We start from the raw sequence: 14,772 nt of genomic DNA on the forward strand, positions 1-14,772 counted from the left end.
AAGTTTATGCACTGCTTAAAGACACATGCTGGTCTAAACAAGCAAGAACCACCGTTGGTTCAAGATCCACATTAGGGCAACACCTTCATTACATGGCCAAATGTCACAAAATAACAGGTTTACCACACCTATCAGCCAATCACCCATTCTCACCACCCTTCTGAGTAATACCCCTCCCCACCCTCCCACTATATATAAGGGTCTGGTGACTTCTGTTTCGGTGTATCTGAAGAAATGTGTATACACACGAAAGCTCATACCAATGACAAACTTAGTTGGTTTCTAAGGTGCTACTGGAAGGAATTTTTCTATTTTATTTTTACAAAATAACGCGCAAGCTTTCGAGTTTTCCGGGACTCTTCGGCACCTCGCACGCTATTTCGTAGCGTTTTTATTAGCCCAACAGAGGTCTTAGATGATTTCCGCATTTTTTTCAGCAGCCAACACGCTACCTTCACGTTTTCTGCTACTCCTCTTTTTTGCTATTGCAGTTTCTGAGGCTGCTCTTTTTGTGACGGCCTCTCATTCCCAAAACGCATTTCCCTCCCGGGATTAGGTATTTCCGAAGTGGGGCAGGAGGATCTCTCGTGCTACCGTATGTGTGCTGCGTGGTAAAGAATAATTCCAGGTGCATTCCATAGGTGGCATCGTGCTACTAGAAATGGTCTCTGCGCGCGAAGCGAGGGAGCCGTCGAACCAGGCGCGAGAGCCGCTTCGTTTCAGCAGAAACTTCTCCGCTCGCCTTGAGGAATAAGTGCCACCTGGTTAAAAACCACACAAGCAGAGGATGGGTGGCCATCTGTCTGAGACTCCTCTAGCTGAGATTCCTGCATTGCACGGGGTCGCTTCCAACGCTACAATTCTATGGCCGCACAATCGACCCCACCACTTAAACCGATGGGGCTTTTCGTTGTCTTCACACCAGAACCTACGAGATACCGATCCGACAGCCTGCTCTTCGGATTCAGTGAGATCAGTGAGATTTACTCGGAAGTAATTGTGTGCGTTCTTGGACGCCAAACACCCATTCATAATCTTGATGTATTATAATTTCAAATGAACCATTCCTCTGATTGTAAATGCGTTTTGAGGGCACATACACCTTAGACCCATTTATTCGGGTTTAACTCCCCCGTTGGGCTGTGTCTGCCATTTTCCTCCTGACCTGGATCTTCCCTTCTCTCAAAATTATTATTATTATTATTATTAGTAGTAGTACTTTACATATTCTGAGTTTGCGCAGTGTGTGTAAAATCGCAGCCTCCACAAACACATTGAAATTGTCACCCACACACAAAATCGTAGGAGCTACAATTTCGTGTGTAGGTGATCAAAGAGACGGTGAGTCTCAGGAATCTGGGGCTCAGAAAGCAGAGTCATCCATCGATTTCCACTGTGGTCAAAAGTCTTCTGCAGTAGCCTTGAATCAATAATCCTTCTCTGCCCAAGCAGAAGACACACGGGTGAGGACTCCGAACTCTCTCTATCCCTTCCCCCACCCCTCGAAAACCAGGACACAAGAGAGATTTGGCAGAACACGTTGGGTTGCTCCAGGTTCCAGGACGTCTGTGCTTCCATCAGCCGCTCCCTGGGCAGAAATACGACGGGGATTAGGGAAACTGGTCGGCCAGGAGAAGTTTGGGCGTGTCGTGGGGGGAGCAGGGGAATGAATGGACGTGTGTGTGCACTTACTGGCGATGTGGTCAGGAACCGAAGCTGATTTAGACAGAATAGCAATGTGGCAACCGGTTGGTGGGAGAAACCTGCATCCAGGGGATGTTGGGGGACCCATGCAGGAGCGGCTGCAGACCCTCAAACCACTGTGCCCCACTCCAGACTGCCCGGACCTGAGCCAAGCCTTAGCACCAAGAGCGGCTTCAGGAGCCGCCCGCGCCTCGCACAGTGAACTGGAGTCCAAAGGAAATCTAGAGCCCACAGCTGGGGAGATGCTTGGCAACGCCATCCTGTGGGAGTCAGTGCCACTACGTTCAATGGGGTTTGCTCCCTAGTAAGTGTCTTTAGAACCCTAGCCTAAGCCAGAAGCGCAAAGCAAAGGCCACTCCGGCGCCGCCACCCCCCCCCCCCGAAATAAATGGAGGGCTGGAAGCCGAGCGATCTTTGACGGACACCCACCCAGAACATGACACCCATTAGTTACACACACACACACACACACACACACACACACATTTCAGGCTCTCTCGGTTCTCCTCTCTCGACTTCCTGCCACGGAGAGGGGAGGAGGCTATTTCAGCCACCGGGACCCGCAAACTCTCACAGAAAAATCCTTGTGAGATAAAATTGCTCCATTCGGAGGCGATGCGGGGCTGGAGAGAGAGAGAGAGAAAGAGAGAGAGAGAGTGACTGCGGCGGCGAGCAGCTTTATCTGACACTCTCCGCCTTGCAAGGACGTTTCACACAAAACGCCTTTTGTTCCCGGGGACGACGGCGGCAACCCCCACCCAATTTGCCTCAAAACACAAACATGCGTGTTCCTCGCAAACCAGGCTCGGCTCTCTGCAGCAACCCCCCCCCCACCCGCGACAGCCAATGAAAGGTTGCCGTGGCAGGCAGAGCCGCTCGCCCTACTACGTCCATCTCCACCACCTCCCCGGTCTTCTGCTTGGATCCATTTTGTCTGAGCTACACACACTGAGCCATATTCGTTCGGGGAGTTGTTTATCTTCCCCGCCGGGTTCTGGAAAGAGCCAGCAAAATCCAGTTGTTAATCAGGGAGGGAGGGAGGGAGGGGGAGGGGGAGGGAGAAGCGCCCCCCCTGAAATGGACTAAAATAATCTCTCTCTCTCTCTCTCTCTCTCTCTCTCTCTCTCTCTCTCTCACACACACACACACACACACACACACACACACACACACACACGTTTGCCTCTTTAGTTCCTCAGCTAGGGTAAAATAGCCCTGTTGTGAAGCAGGGGTAGGGGGTGGGGGCCGTGCATTTGCATGCAATACCCCCCTCTCCACCCGCAATCTCATCCGTGGCACATCAGCTCGCTGACGTCAACAGAAGAGAGGAGGAGGTATAAATTGGAATCTGACAGCTGTAAGGAGGTGTGACGGCGGCAACTCCTTCGCCTCGGGTAGGAAACGAGCCCTTTCCAGGCCGCCCCATAAGCCCGCCCTCCGTTAGTGTCAGCCTTAATTTAAACCGCGCAAGGGAAGTCGCCAGGATTTGACCCCTCTGGATCTGTTTTCAACAACATCGAACCCGAAACGCGAAGCAAAAAAGAGAAGACGATGGGAAAACCAGAGTGCCCCTGAGCACGTACAGAGTGCCTTTCCTCCCATCATCTTTATACCGCCACCGCTATTCCACAGACATCTGCCACGGCTAAGAAAGAGCTTCTAGGCAGGCAAGAGGGCCGTGCTGTGTTGGGGGGGGAGGAAGCCCACCCCATGGCCATTAGATTGGACAAGTACGTGTTCCGCTACCCACCCACCCCTTTTGAACGTCATGCAACTTTGGTGAGCCAGAGGGAATAAATAATAATAATAATAATAATAATATCATGATCATTACTACTACTACTACTACTACTACAACACACCATAGCTGCCAAGTTTTCCCTTTTCTCGCGAGGAAGCCTATTCAGCATAAGGGGAAATCCCTTTAAAAAAGGGATAACTTGGCAGCTATGCAACACACCGCTCCCCAAATTGATTGACAGCAAGGTAGGGAGCGGCAGCTGTGCCAGCACCACTTCCTTCTCAGATAGGGGGATTCCCTCCTCTCCTCTCCACCCCCCCCACCCAGCAAGCAGGGCCCTCCAGGGGTGCTCAGGTGACTGCGGCAGGGAGATGCAGCCCTGCCCCTCCCTCCCTCCCTCCCTCCCTCCCTCATTTTGACAGCAGCGCCCGGATCTGTGCCTTAACAAAAGCCATTACTGCGTGCAAAAGTATCTCCCGCTCATTTGCATTTCGCCCCTTATAAGCAAGCGGAGGATTTGCAGCAGCCTGCGCTTAATAGGCTAATAATAATAATAATCCCGCGAGGTGGGGGTGGGGAAATATGGCAACCACATCTGTGTCTGAATCTCGATCAGCAGCAGCAGTTCCTGCAGCCACTGCAGCCCTGCCCCTCCCTCGCTCCCTTCTGCCTGGGCACCGTGCTGCTGCTGCTGCTTCACCCGGCCTCTGACGGCGGCTGTGCTTCGCTCTGGCATCGATCGCCTTTTAACTCGTCTCGGGCTCTGGAGGGAGAGGGAGAGAGGGAGCGGGTGCGCAAGTGCGGGGGGGGGCGGTGCGCAGGGCGGGGGAGGAGGAGGAGGCGAAGGCGAAAGCGCCGAGAGAACAAGGTAGATACTGTATTTAGGTTCATGCCCTTATATGGTGACGAACGCGGCGCCCTGCAGACTAGCTGCACCATAAAAGGAAGCGGCGCGAGAGCCTCGGGTGAGCTGTTGAGCGCTGATTGGTGCGCCCGTATCTCGGCAACGGGGCTTCAGTGGTGGAAAAGAACCGAGGATTCTAACCCCGCCGCCACCCCCCCCTCGCGCGCCTTTCCCTTCCCTTCCCTCCTTCTCCCCCCCTTTTATCATCCCCTCTCTGTCCCCCCCTCCCACAACCCACCACAAAGTCAGCAAAGGCAAATATGGTGGGAAAGGGGGGGGGAGCCCCGTGCCCGCCTCCCCTCCTCTGACATGTCGCCTGCTTGCAGCTGAAATTGCCAATTTAGCCCCCAGCAGATAATGGGTTTCCACCAGCACCAATTCTCCCTCCCTCCTTTTCTGCTCCCTCTCCCTCCCCCAGCTCTCTGGCCTGCGTAAGTCCGAAAGAGCGTAATAATAATTACAATTAGCTGCGAAAAGAGATGGCTTCTACTGGAGTGGCTGGGTTTGGAGCTCAGAGACTCGTGTGTGTGAGGGGGGGGGGCGCGGGATGGATGGATGGATAGGGAGACAGATAGATCTAGGTGTACATGACGGATGGACACGTATGCCTGAGTGATGGATGGCCCAATGAATACCAGGCCTTGATGGATGGGTTCAGCAGAAAGAGGAGAGGATGCAGGGATGTTCACATTGGTTAGAGAGATTTCAGGGGTTGATAGATGCAGAGGAAGGGGGCAGGTGGGCAGAAGGGCCATGGGGAAAAGTTGCGCATCCCCTCCTACGCCAAGAATCGTTGTCAGCATTGCACAGGTGCAAGCCAGTTCGTCCCCAAATGCGCTCTCTACGGAAGTGTGATGCACATGTTTCCGAATACCTGCTCTCCGCATCCACACGTTCTCAAGCGTACCCTTACTCAGCTTTACGAATGTGCGGCCCAATCCTGTTGTGCATTTTTATACCGGCAACCACCAAAGCCCAGTGGATTCAGAAGGGGCCTACTTCCGTAAAATTTGAAAGGGTAAGAGGCCTCGTCTCGGCTCCTTTTTAAAGGGAGCCACAACCGAGGACAGGATTAACCAAGCTCCCAAATCCAATTTGCTTAGGCTAGCTAGCCACAGAAGGCCTCGCTACCTTATGGACAGATGCGTTTGAGACTGGGCTTGTCTCTGGATGACCTGGGAATTCCTAGGAGCCAGAAAAATCCGGTCCATGGGGGCATTACGCGTCATGGACGCCCGTTTTGTGGGATGCTGCTGCTGCTGCAGAACAACATTTAACATTCTTCCCTTGAAATGAAAGGAGTGTATGAGGAACATGGAAGACTTTATTTCCGCCTAGTGACATGGCAGGCATCGCAGTGGTCTCTACCAGCAGTGAGACAAAGTGGCACAGAGTATCGATCCAGCAGCACGTGGCAGCCGAGGGCTGGAGCGCAGGGCTGAGATCCGCAGACCTTGAGTACCGTCTCCCGAAGGGCGCAACACTCTCAACATCTGCGTTTTGGAAATGTAGGTGGCCACTGGCCAGTCCGTCCTCTAGGTCAATAGGTGCGCTGTTAAAGGCATGTGAAGGAAAACGAAATAAACTGGGGGGGGGGGGGGAGAGGGAGAGAGAGAGAGAGACCTAGCGCTGAATCCTAGTTTCTCGCGGTATGAGCTCCTACTTGATCCGCGGCATTTTGTGGACGCAGGTATACATAACATGGGCGGAGGTGCAGAGACTGGAGGGGAAACCAGTTTTGCAAGGAGAGGGAAAAAAGCAGAAAGAGGAGAGGATTCATCCTGGTTCAATAAATAAATACTGGGGAGCGTTTCGTTTTTAAGAGACAAGGAGACTCTTTTGTCTTTTCGGTGGCAACAGAGGAGAGCAGGGAATCTATCCTGCCATCTTTGCCTGTATCTGAAATGGCTGCTGCGGTTACTATGGGGGCCCGTGCGCCGCAGTGGCTCGTCGGCTGCGGAAGATGCAGCGTGGTAGATGTGCCAGTTAACCTCTCCCGTGCCACCTCAGCTCTTCTGGACTCTGGGGTGGGGGGCGAGAAAGCCCCGCGCCCCCCTTCTTCGATTGCGCTCAGGCTCCGGAAGACTCAGAGATTTCCAGGGCTTGAAGAAACTGTCTTCTTCAACCACCCTCCTCCCCAGTGGCCGAGGGATCGCGTTCAGCGTTTGCTCGCCACTTGCTTGTGGCCTGCTCAGGGGTAGAGGAGAGCTAGGGAGTCCGCAATGCCCGCTGCTGCTGCTGTTGAGCGATCAATCCGAGCCCGGCCTCCGAGCCCGGCGCCGCTTCCTCTTTGGCAGCTCACAACAATGTAGGTCACCCTGCTGCATGAGATTTGCAGGCTGGGATTGAAACGGCTCGCCTGGCAGCCCGGAGCTCCGAGCTGGCCTAGCTCAGCAGCCGGCTCTGCACCACCCACACAGCTCCTTGGTTCAGAGATCGCTGCTGTGGCGCGGAGGGAACCAGCCACGACGAAGGCCGGTTTTTTTTTTTTAAAGAGGCGTCTCAGGAGGCTGCAAGCTGGAGCTTCCAGCCCCCCGAGCTGTGCCAGCTGCCCAGAACTCGCTCGCAGGCCCACCTTGGTAGCCAGCCGCAGCTGGGGCCTTGCGCCTGGGAGCAGGTGCAGCAGGGGAGAGTAGAAGCATGCCTTCTTCCCGGAGCGCAGGGATCGGGTGGTCCCACTGGGGCAGGAGCGCAAGAGGCGGCCCACCAATGCCCTTGTTTTGTGTGAAACCCCTGGTCTGGCATCCAGTCTCTGATGCCCCTCTTAGCCTGGCCACCGCAAGGCGCCTCGCCAATAAAGGACTCTCCCTGTTTGGAGATAAAGAAACGGCTGGCTTCCTTCCCCTAAAGTGCGCGGACAGGCAGCATTTTGAAGGTGCCCGTGAAGGTGTGATGATGGCAACTGGAGAACTCGCCCGGCAAAAACTGTCGCCGGCAATGGCATCCGTGTCTAATGTCAGCCGTAGATTGTAGCTGACGTGATTTCTCGCCGACCAAGTGAGAGAAAAAGGTTGAGACCTCTCTCAAGCTATCCTAATCCTTTGTCGGAAGTGCACGATCCCTAGGAAACACGCCTCAATTCAGAACATTTGCTGTTTTGTACAAGGAGCGCCCGAAATTTCGCAATGGAATGAATTCTAAGGGAAGGCCCGTAGCTCAGTGCTACGTATCTACCTGGTTTCCACGCAAAAGAGTTGCTATTCAGTCCCCGGGATGCCTATCTGAAACCTTAGAGAGACGCTGCCGTAGCACTGTTGTTGTTGTTTAGTCGTGTCCGACTCTTCGTGACCCCATGGACCATAGCACGCCAGGCACTCCTGTCTTCCACTGCCTCCCGCAGTTTGGTCAGACTCATGTTCGTAGCTTCGAGGACACTGTCCAACCATCTCATCCTCTGTCGTCCCCTTCTCCTTGTGCCCTCAATCTTTCCCAACATCAGGGTCTTTTCCAGGGAGTCTTCTCTTCTCATGAGGTGGCCAAAGTATTGGAGCCTCAGCTTCACGATCTGTCCTTCCAGTGAGCACTCAGTCTGATTTCCTTCAGAATGAATAGGTTTGATATTCTTGCAGTCCATGGGACTCTCAAGAGTCTCCTCCAGCAGCACTACCAGCTCCCTACATGAGTCAAAGAAATAGATTCAATTTATTGTCTCAAAAGTGAATCCCACCCACCGTAAAGGTCTACGCTTCTCCAAAAAGCACAGACAAAGCAGTTAAAACAAAAGCGCCCGTAGGCAGATCTTCCTTCTGCGCCTGACCTTGATTCTGGCCTTCAGATTGAAATCAGCAATAACTGGAGTTCATTTCTTGCTGATGTCCATATGAAGTTCAGCGTGAAGGTCGGATTCAGTTTGAAAAATTCGCTTACAATATCGCCCCATACTAAAACGCAAGCAGACAAAGACAAGGGTTACCAAAATAGACGCTGGTCCAGGCTGCAACCGTTTGGCGCTATTTTCTCTCTCCCGCCCCAATCACATTTATCTATCTGCTTGGCTGCCTACAGTGAAACGTCACCCAGGACACATTTTTTGGGGGAAACTTCATTGATTTCAGGATTAAGAAGCGGGGCTAAAGGCTGTGGAGACTTAGGATCTTCAGCTAGGGACCAGAGATGCAGACGCTGCAATTCCTTCGCAGCTTCCCCTGGAGTTGTAAGTTTCAGGGAGACGTCGGCAAAACTATCCCGGCGCTTTGCAGATGGCCAGCCTGAACTGCACGCTGCAGCTCTTTCCCCACTTGCCCGCAAGCAAAACCCGGGAAGTTTCCCTTAGACTAACACACATGCTGTGAGGATCGTGCCACCTGCGCACACGCGACACGAATTGGTGGCTAACTTGCAGGCGTCTCATTCGCGAGGTCAGTGGGTTTGGAATTGCCGTCGGCGGCGACGCATCTTTGTGTGAACGTGAGAAAGAGACACTTGACATGGACGAGGTAGATCCTGCCAAAGTACCCAAACTGCGCGCATTCGATGTTTGTCTTCTGCTTCGGTGTCTGCACTCTATTGGCATGCATTGGCACGTTGCTTCCTCCCTCCACCCTCCACGTGCTCCTGCCCGGCCGCGAGAGGCGTGTTCCGAGCTCTGCCAACCTAGCCAGGGCCGATTCCGCCGCGGCTGCATCCGCACCCTCTCTCTCGCGCCCGCCATGTCGGCTCCCTTCGCCAGCTTCATCGCGCTTCCTTATACGGCTGGCGATCGGGCGGCGCTCGCCTCTTTTTAGACCCTTGACATCAGCGCCTGTAGCCGAAGCTCGACGCGGCTCGCGACAAACCCCCCGGAGTCGGTCTCCTCCCCTTGACCTGTTTAATCCCGGGTGAAATACCAGTGCCTAAAAAGGCTTTCGAGGGTTTATTTGGTTTCTGTCTGGAGATACGATTATAATATATACACCCACTCCTCGAAGAGAAGCGGGGGGGGGGGGAGTCTGAGTACATGGCTGCATATACCATGCCACTTTTACAGCCCAGCCCCTAACCGCGTTCACTCGGAAGCGTCTCCTTTCTTTCCATAGTTTTACTTCCAAGGAAGTGTGCATATGATAGCAGCCTCCGTGCTTTCGATGTTTCACACGCCCTAGTTCAATAGTGGGATTTACACCCAACCAACCCCTTAAAAAAAAGGAATAAAATCGTACCGGGGTGAAACCCATTCTTCCCCGCTGCACCCCTGTGAGGTAGGACACCACTCCTACTGGCGATTCACAGATGAGAGTGAGGCTAAGAGACGGCGACTTCCCCAAAGCTAGAAGGATTTCTTCGAAGCCGGCTCCCTGTCCTGAAGACTTGCTCCGAAATGGCACTACTCCCAGCTTGGTTTTACAGTTTTGACAGCGGAATCGGATTCCGAGATTACCTGCGTTTAGACAGGTTGAGAACGCAGGAACCGAAGTTTCGTTGCCTTTTTTCTGGTGGTAATCCAAGGTCCAAGCAGATATTTTACAGAAGTAGGTATTTATTCTCTCATCCGATTCACCAGCAACTCGGGCAGCTTCGCACCTCTGCACATCATACCCCAAATTCACAAAATTACACCCCCCACCACATCGAGTTAATAAATCTACAATGTGCCGCCTCTACATCTAATTTTCCTATTGCTTACAGACTAGACTCCTTAATCGGAGGGTATTTATTATTGGGGGGGAGGATCAGTCACCCCAGTTGTGGGTGAGGGGTGGGCAACAGAATGGTCAGTATGCAGCTATGGCCCGCGAGGAAATAAGCCCGATGGACTGCAGTGGGACCCAGCGCAGAGACTTAGGATCGCTCTGCCGCGCTCCCTTTTTGCGCATCAAAAGAAGGACCACCCGCCGGCCCTGACTCCTTCCATGTCTCTCTCAGCCTTGAGGCAGGTTCAAGACCTGCGCCAAGGCATGTGCCGCCTGAGGCGCCTCCATTCTGTCAGCCGCCCGGGGTGGTCAGCTCAAGTCACTTGGGCGCTAGCTGCGGCTCTGGCCCAAGCTCTGCTCCGGGTCTAGGGTAATCCCGGAGAGGTGACCTGGTGGATCCCTCGGGGCACTAACTGCAAGGCGGGAGGAGGCACGGTTGCTTCTGCCACGCAACAGAGCCGCCTCCTTCAAAGTCTTACTGTCCAGAGGCTGAGCCTGCCGGGGGTCGGGTGGGGAAGCGGGAGGGTTCTCCTCTTCCAGGTTCCAGAAAAAGCTGGGGAGGAGGAGAGGCTGGTGGGGATCGGGGGGGAACGAAGGAGCAAGAGCTCAGCTCGGATCGCTCCTCTGGAAAAAGAAAACCGAGTCCGGCTGGAAGCCTCTAGGCAGCCATTTTCTGATGGTTTTCTGCCTTTAGGATTGGATCACGTTGCAGAAAGAGGAGACGGAGCGGGGGGGGGCGCAGGAGCTTCGAGGGGGACGATTATGCGGCAGAAGAGGCAGGGGCTGCTGCTGCCAGGGGTGGTGGGCTTCGGCGAGCTGGAGCGGCGCAGGGAAAAGGGGTTTATGTGCCTTTGCCCACCCCTTGCCCCGCCATTTTGTACTTCGCCAGCTTTTCCCTAAAGTAGAGAGAGAGAGAGAGAGAGAGAGAGAGAGAGAGAGAGAGAGAGAGAGAGAGAGAGAGAGAGAGAGAGAGAGATATGATGGCTGGCCACATGGATCCTTCGCGGTTGCTGGGGAAGAGAGAGGCACCCCCAGCCCAAGGTTTCTCTGCTGTCACCCCTAACGCTGCGACGGGGAGGGGTGGAAAGAGTGATGGGAGAAGCAACAGGCTCGGACCTCCGCACACTCAGCCCCGCTGAGCGGGGTCCCCTGGTCTTCTCCAGTGCGAATCTAGAGTGTCTCCCCTCCACTTTGGGGGCTCCGCATAGCAATAAACTGGGTCAGGCCAGGGTCCCTGGCCTCAGCCTCCACCATGGCGTAACTATAACACCCGACAACCCCCCGCCCCAAATATAAACCCATCCCACGCGTTTGCTTCGGATTCTTTAATCCCGAATCACTGCCGACTCTGTTTCTGCACCCACAGCCACCAAGGCCGACGGGAATAACCAAGCCGCCGTGGACTATGGGGTGGAGAGGATGGAATGGGCGAGCCCCTACAGCCTTCTTGGGAATTCTCAGCATCCACTGAGATACTGTATATTTAAAGTACCCTTATAGCACTTGAACAGTCATAGCTTTCCCCCAAAGAATTCTGGGTTCTGACCTCGCAGAGCTTTAATTCCCAGCACCCTTAACAAACTGCAGTTCCCAGGAGTCTCCATGGCTGTTCCAGCGGTATAAGACTGCTTTGGATGTGTGGCGTGGATGTGACAACCCAAAACCACGGAGAATTTCCGAGCTGCAAATTCTCCCCGGCTTCTAGCCGGTTCCTCCTGGTCTCTCCAGCAAGTCACCTGCTACTCAGCTCCTCAGGCGTGAGGGCCAGGATGCCACCCGTTGCCAGCGCAGAAACGGGAGAGTTTGAACGCCGCCAAGGGCAGCCGCACTAGCTCAGGCTCGGCTTGCGAACAGGATGACAGTTCCAACGGGGTGTGCACCCGCTTCTCCCGTTTGAAAGGCTGCAATATTGCACCACGTCGTAAATGAATGAGAGTGGTGGTCTTGGCTTCGGTTATCCGCCCCCTCCGGAGAGTCCAAAGCAACGCTTAGCCTTGGCTTAGCCTCTTCTCAAATATGCTCACCAAAGCCTTCTGTTGTCTATATTTGTATCTAGACTTCTGTTGTGTATATGCGTATGTGTGTGCGTGTTGTATGTATGTGTGCGTGTAGCCTATATAGATATATTCTGTTGTATGTATATACTGTATGTGTATATATACACAGAGAGAGACGTCTCCATTATGGCACGTGAGGCTGTGGGCGGATGGGAAGGAACTGGGCGAGAGGGACCCTTCGGAGACCTTTGTCACCGTGAGACACAAACCCTTCGGACTTCGATGCCGATCTCTGGCTGGGCTGCTGAGGCCCAAATCTCAGCCTGGGTTCTCGGCCGAGAATGAGAGGAGGCGGGCGGCTCTCTCACAGAAACCCGTCAGAGCAGGATGTCTCGCAACTGAATTCCCTACTGCACCGTGTTTGTTTTGCCTCTCCAAACCAGTCCAACAGCTTCCCATGTGCGGCCACACAAGTGCCCAGGGTTATTTATTTAATTTTTTACGACATATTGGTTGCATGCCTTGGCACGACCGGGCTGTATTACCGATGCCAACACCAAGCCTGCTAAGATCTCCATTTTTAAACTCCGTGATCCTTGGATGCCCTTCCCACGCGGGGCAGGGTGATTTGGAAACCCACGCGTGGGCGCGCTAAGAACACGTGGGGCAGGCTCTTTCTCTCGCTCTCCTCCTCCTTCCCACCCTCCCTCCCCCCCGCCGCCCGGGGGCTGGTTTGAATATGGCCAGGCATCCCTTAGGTAGTCCGAGAGGGGCGCGTCGCCTCCAGGGAGAGGGCGCGCGCAACAGATCCAATAATTCCGCTGCAGCAGGCAGAAGGGGAAAGTGTGTGTGTGTGTGGGGGGGGGGTGGCATGGAGAGACTGGCGACACGAAATTGCAAGCCTGGTTTTCGAATTGATTGGGGAGCAGGGTGGCGCCTTCATTATTTCAGCAGAAAGCGGAAAGAAAGAGAGAGAGAGGGGGGCGTTTTGCAATGCTGCATTGCAGGGTGTTGCCAGCAGAGAGGAAAACAGGGAAGGAGGTCCGTAGTGTTGCAATGCAGGTGCGGGATCCCCTTGCGTGGCGACTGCGAGGCTGGGCTGGGCTGCGGGCGAAACGGTACCAGGCAGGCTCCCCAAGGCCTCCATTTTCCCCCAAGCCCCTTCCTCCGGCCATTTGCTTCTCTGTCCGTTTCTGCTGCCTCTGCGTTTGGATCTGCAGACATCTCTTTCCAGGTGGACGTGACAAGGTGCTGCCAGAAGGTCCAGCGCCGGTACTGTTTCCGATCCACACGAATCGGCAGCGTCTAAAAAGCGGAGTCTCTCTCTCCCCCCCCCCCAAATCCTAAATATATGGCTTGGAGATACTGTACACTGCGGTGAATTCAGCCAGTTTTTCTCCATTTCTCTTCCCACCCAGAACTACGGGAAAACAGAGGAGGGCTCTGGCTGGGAGCTGGAAACGTGGTCCTCGAACCTCACGCGAGACACACAAACACGGCTTGACAAGACCACTTCTGAGTGCAGCGCGATCCTATACACGCCTCCTGAGAAGTCAGCCCCGGTGAATTCCAGGGGGATTTAGCTCGCAGCTAAATGCGGAAAGAGACATTCTGAATTCCTTTACAGAGTCGGTTTTTCTGTCTCGAGAGACGTCTCGGCGGGGTGGTGGGGATTTCAGACTTCTGGGGAAAAGGAAACGCGCTCGACCTCCCAAGGGTATTGATGAGCAACCACCACCCACTCGGACCGCTTAAAGTTAAGCCGAAATTGCTTGCGCAAACGATTCCATTTGCCGCAGTCTCAGTTCCTTTGTTTCAGAGGCTCGGATTATTCAGTCTTCTACTGTATGTTTTCCAAGACCGTATACTCAAATCCATTGGGTGATATTTGACCATTCATTTGCTTCCTTTTGGGGAGCAGAGAGAAAGAGAGACTCATTCATTCAGGGTGGGGAGGAAGAGATGACCTCCCCCATCCTCCGAGCCATGTTTCCTAGGAAGCAAATGCCATGGGTTTCTATATGGCCCATCCAAGGGAACGGACTGAGGGACGCGCTTCTTCACCGCGGATTTATCGGTTCTTACTTATTTACTTATATGCCGCTGCTTCTCCAAGGGCCTCCGGGAGCCACACACGGCCGTGCCTTCTCCGTTTTCCCCTCGTAACAAACCTGTGGCGGTAGGTTAGGCTGAGAGCGAAGTGACACTGAGAACTTCATGCACGAGCGGGGTTTTTGAAGTAGTTGCAGCCCACCTCTCTAAACACGACATTCTAGTGGCGCGCTCTTAACCAAGGCAGTATGACTTGAAACACAGTTGACTTGCAAATTAGCAGATCATCAGTTACAGATACAGCAGATACTTGTACCTGCTTACTCGGAAGTCAGGCCCACCACGTTCAGGGGCACTTATTCCACAGTAGGTGAGACCTATTATTGATGGGACTATCTATGGCTGCTTGAGTAGAGGAAGGCTGCGATGATCCTATAGGCACTGCTACATAGGAGTCAGTCTCACTGGGCACAGTAGGGCTTGCTTGTGTGTTTGTGTGGGGGGTGGGGATGGAAACACGCATAGGGTCTCAAGGATACTCTTAAAGTAAACCACAGAGGTGGGATCTTCCTTTTGACTCAATACGGCTAGGACCGGGCCAATACAATCTTCTAGACACGTGGTGTGGCAACATAATCGAAGCCGAGCGCTCACCAGCAACCTGAGAGTGTAAAACGGGCTTTTGCCTGGCCGCCAGTTCGACGTCATTTTCCTCGGGCTAAGGACGTCGACGGATCCCTTTCCCCACCGGTTATATGAGTATTT

Source organism: Zootoca vivipara, chromosome 2 (assembly GCF_963506605.1).
Source record: "Zootoca vivipara chromosome 2, rZooViv1.1, whole genome shotgun sequence".
Lineage (NCBI taxonomy): Eukaryota > Metazoa > Chordata > Lepidosauria > Squamata > Lacertidae > Zootoca > Zootoca vivipara.